The sequence below is a fragment of the Arachis ipaensis genome, chromosome B07, assembly GCF_000816755.2.
Source record: "Arachis ipaensis cultivar K30076 chromosome B07, Araip1.1, whole genome shotgun sequence".
Taxonomy (NCBI): Eukaryota; Viridiplantae; Streptophyta; class Magnoliopsida; order Fabales; family Fabaceae; genus Arachis; species Arachis ipaensis.
In genome coordinates, this window is record NC_029791.2 from 48,301,877 (window position 1) to 48,307,268 (window position 5,392).

Consider the following 5,392-nt stretch of genomic DNA (forward strand, 5'->3'; position numbering starts at 1 on the left):
TAAAGGCTGCATGAAAAAATCCCGGTCAAAAATGACCTTTCCTCTTTAAGGCGAGCCCTCCTGCCCCCGGGGGTAGAATGGGCCGTAGAACACAAACGGATCACCAAATGGAAAAATTGACCTCAACCGGTTTAACTTCTGTAATGGCTCGGTAGCCTATTATAGTGAGGCGTCTCCAGTTGCTCAGACTCGACCTGGCCGAAGGATTGCTGGGCGCAATGCCAGCACTACGTGCGATGCATATTCCTCTACTAGGCAGCAAGACCCGACACACAGTCAACTGGGGAAGGACATACCCCGAGGGAGAGATGGCACCCAGCGAGGTCGGGCCATGCCAAGACCTGGCACATGGTCCCCGTAGAAAGACGCACCCGGGAAAGGGTGAGTAGGCACCCTGCAAGGCTGGAGACAAGGCACTACTGTCCCGCTGTACCAATCCACGTATACCCCATTACAGTGACTGGGCATAGTGACTGGTCAGTTGCAGGGGATCGAACCTACACTGGGTGCGTTGCAACGGAGGCTGGGCACTTTGCAAGGTTGGCTGGGTGTGTTGCAACAGAGGCTTAGTGCGTTGCGAGGTTGGCTGGGTGCATTGCGACGGAGGGACGTTGCGTTGCAACATTGGCTAGGGCCCGTTGCAACATTGGATGGAGGCGTTGCAACGTTGGCTAGGGGCATTGCAATAGAGGCTGGGCTCGTTGCAACGTTGGCTGGGGGCATTGCAACGGAGGCTGGGCGCATTGCAACGTTGGCTGGGGGCCTTGCAACAGAGGCTGAACGTGTTGCAACGTTGGCTGGCGTCGTTGCAACGTTGGCTGAGGTCTTTGCAACGTTGGCTGGGGGCGTTGCCACATTGGCTTGGGGCATTGCAACGGAGGCTAGGCGCATTGCAACGGTGGTAGGGCGCGTTACAACGTTGGCTGGGCGCGTTGCAACGGAGGCTGGGCGTGTTGCAGCATTGGCTGTTGGCCTTGCAACAGAGGCTGAGCACATTGCAACGTTGGCTGGGGTCATTGCAACGTTGGTTGGGGGCATTATGGGGCGCAAAATTAAACTCGCACAACTTCACCGGCAAGTGCAACGGGTCGTCCAGGTAATACCTTAGGTGACTGAGGGTTGATCCCACGAGGATTGTTGGATTGAGCAAGCAATATCTTACAGATCTTAGTCAGGCGAATAGAAATATCGTAGTTTATTGTAAGCGCATCAAATAATAAAGAAAGCAATAAAGAATTGATAAAGAAACAATAATAAGAAATCAGTTAAGACTTTCGAGATGCTTTATCTTTCTGGATTAATACTTCTTACAGGCTACTTTAACAATGAAAGATTCATTCTATGGAAAAGCTGTAAGTGATTAATTTGTGTCCTCTCATCAAGTTAATCTCCTCCAATTCATATCAAACACCGTTGTCAGTGGTCATTCAATATAAACGAGGGTGAAGCTCACGCAATTCATTCTCCTTTGTGATCCTACTCAAAACGCCACATACAAGATCAGATCTTCCGGATCAAAGAATGAAGCTCAATGTTCTAGCCTTAGCGCCAAGAAACCTCATCACCCATAACTAACTGGATTATATGTCACTTATCCTCGATTAGCCCAGATGAATTATTGGTTCAGGTGATGTATTCTTACTCTTTAGCTCAATAATATCTGGGTCAGGATTCATAAAGAACTCATATAGAAAAAGGGACATACTCAGTCTCATTTGGATGAAGAAGGACAACACATCATAGAATGGAATCAGACATATATTGAAATAGAAACAATATTATTATTAATCCATAGGAATCAGCAGAGCTCCTAACCTTAACTTAGGAGGTTTAGTTGCTCATAATTTATAGAGAGATCTAAGGTATGAAAGTATGATACATGTTGATGATTAAACCTAAGTGATCTCCTCTTTATATAGGAGATGCTAACCCTAAAAGATGTTAATTTAAATTTAAAAAGTACAAAGATAAACTAAACTAAGCTAAAGATTGCGAAAATCCACTTTGGGCCCACTTTCGTCTTGTGCTCGTCAAATCCTGGCGTTCAACTTGGAGAATGGGCGTTGAACGCCAGTTAGGGGGTTGAACTCGTGCTCCCTTGGTCCCTTGGTGGCGTTGAACACCAGTCTTGGGCATTCAACACTGGGCTTTGATCCTTCTTGGGCATTAAACTCTAGATGTGGACGTTCAACGTCAGTTATAGGCAGTGATTTGGAAAAGAAATATGGACTATTATATATTGCTGGAAAGCTCTGGAAGTTATCTTTCCAACCCCATTGAAAAAGCATCAATGAGACCTCTGTAGCTCAAGAAATGCTTGTTGTAATTCACGGAGGCCAGGATCTGACAGCGTCTGCTATCCTTTCTTCAGCTCTGAACAAGACTTTGCCAATCTTGCTGATTTTGCCCAAAAATCATCTAAAATCATAGGAAAAACAAAAAAACTCAAAGTAGCATCCAAAGGATGAATTTTGCACTAAAACATACAAAAACTAAATAAAATTAATAAAGTCTAACTAAAAACACTATGAAAATGCTATGAAAAAGCATATAAGAAATTCACTTATCACAACACAAAACATAAATTTTTGCTTGTCTTCAAGCAACCAAAAGCAAGTTAGGACTAGAAGAAGAGGAAAATACATAAGGTCTCAGAGTTGTCAATGAAGCTTAGTTCCAATTATTGAATGGGCTGTGAGTTCTTTATTCCTGAATAGCTTTAGCATCTCATTTTTCTTTGAAGCTCAGAAGTATTGGCATCCTTTAGAACTTAGAATCCGGATGGTATTATTGATTCTCCTCTTTTTATTTTTCTTGATTCTTGACCACAGCTTTTTCCTTTGGCGCTTTGCACCTTTTTGAGCCTAGTCGTGACTCTAAGCGGTTTGTTTTTAAGTACTACCACCTGATACATAAACGCCACAATCACTTAACTAGGGGGCTCTGCAAAGCTCTGCACAGAAAGAGATGGTTGGAACACTAGGTGTTGCACCATTGTCTCTTGCTTATCAGATGGAGAATTGGGATTGGACATCTTGAATAAGATGTAGTCCTTTCCTAGTTGAAAAACCATTTCTCCCTTTGCCACATTAATCATGGATTTTGCAGTGGTTAGGAAAGGTCTTCCAAGAATGATAGAGTCATGCTCATCCTCTCCAATATCCAAGACTATGAAGTTTGTAGGATGTAGTGGTCTTCAACTTTTACCAAGACATCCTCTACTAAGCCATATGGCTTCTTCATTGATTTATCTGCCATCTCTAGTGAGATGTTTACAGCTTGTACCTCAAAGATTCTCAACTTCTCCATTACAGAGAGTGGCATGAGGTTTATGCTTGACCCTAGGTCACACAGAGCCTTCTCAAAGGTCATGGTACCTACAGTGTAAGGAATTAGGAAGCGTCCAGGATCTGGAAGCTTCTGAGGTAGCCTTTGCTGAACCAAAGTATTGAGTTCTTTGGAAAGCAGTGGAGGTTCTTCCTTCAAAGGCTTTGTACCGAATAGCTTGGCATTCAGCTTCATGAGAGCTCTTAGGTACCGAGCAACTTGCTCTTCCCTAGTGTCTTCATCCTCATCAGAGGATGAGTGTTCATTAAAACTGATGCACTGCAGAAGTGCATGCAAAGGAACCTCTATGGTCTCTATATAAGCCTTGGCTTTCTTTAGTTCTTGGATAGGAATTTCTTGAGTAGGTTTTGAGCACTCAGAGGGTGTGCCTTTACTGGCGTTCAACGCCAGCTCTGATGGCTCTTTGGGCATTGAACGCCCATGCTGTATACCCTTACTAGCGTTAAACGCCAGTTCCCTTACCATTTTGGGCATTGAACGCCCAGTAGGGATATCCTGGCTGGCATTCAACGCCAGCTTCCTTGTCTGGTTGGGCATTGAATGCCCAGTGAGGGCTTCCTCACTGGCATTCAGCGCCAGCTATGGTGCCAGGATGGGCGTTGAACGCCCAGTGAGGGATTCCTCACTGGCGTTCAATGCCTTCCCAGTCTCTCCAGATTTGACCACAGCCTCAGTGGTGATGGCGTTGCACTCTTCTATTGGGTTCACTTTAGTGTTACTAAGAAGAGTTTCAGGAGGGGTCTCAGGGATCCTCTTGCTTAGTTGACCAATCTGTACCTCTAAATTTCTGACGGAGAATCTTGTTTCAGTTATGAAACTATGAGTGGTCTTAGTGAGGCTGGAGACTAAAATGACTAAGTCAAAAAGGCTATGCTTATGAGTCTCCATATTCCCTTGAGAAGGTGGGAATGGTGGCCTGTTGTTTAACCTATTCTGGTTCCTTCCACCTTGCTGAGGTTCCTGTTGATCCTTTCATGAAAGGTTAGGATGATTCCTCCATGAAGGATTGTAGGTGTGTGTTTCCATAGGGTTCTTCCATGTAATTCACCTCCTCCATGGTGGGTTGATCAGGATCACAAGCTTCTACTTCAGAAGAAGGTTCCTGAGTACTACCAGCTGCAGCTTGCATTCCAGTCAAATGCTGAGAGATCATATTGACCTGCTGTGTTAAGATCTTGTTCTGAGCCAATATGGCATTCAGAGTATCACCTTCAAGAACTCTTTTCTTCAGAGAGACCATATTGTTCACAGGATTTCTTTCAGAAGTGTACATAAACTGGTTCTTTGCAACAATCTTAATGAGTTCTCTTGCTTTTGCAAGCGTTTTCTTCAAGTGGAGTGATCCACCTGCAGAGCTGTCCAATAATATTTTGGACATCTTAGACAGACCATCATAGAAAACTCCTATGATAGACCATTTTGAGAGCATGTCAGGAAGACACCTCTTGATTAGTTGCTTGTATCTTTCCCAACCTTCAAAGAGGGATTCACCTTCTCTCTGTCTGAAGGTTTGAACTTCCACTCTGATTTTGCTCATCCTTTGAGGAGGAAAGAATTTAGCTAGAAAAGAATTATCCAGTTTTTCCCAAGAGTCTAGGCTCTCTTTTGGTTGAGAATCCAACTATATCTTAGCTCTGTCTCTTATAGCAAAGGAAAAGAGCATAAGTCTGTAGACCTTAAGAATCCACTCCATTGGTCTTAACAGTGTCACAGATTTGTAAGAATTCAGCTAAGAACTGATGTAGATCTTCCAGTGGAAGTCCATAGAACTTGCAATTCTGTTGCAAAAGAGAGACTAACTGAGGCTTAAGCTCAAAGTTGTTAGCTCCAATGGCCTGTACAGAGATACTTCTGCCATAAAAGTCAGAGGTAGGCATGGTGAAGTCACCAAGAACCTTTCTTGCTTCTCCTTCATATTCGGCCATCTCTTCTGCTTCTTGTTCAAAATTTTTTGAAAGGTTTCTTCCGGAGTGTTGTGCTTTAATGTGTTGTAAGCTCCTCCTTAAAGTCCTTTTAGGTTCATGATTAAGATTAAAGAGAGGTT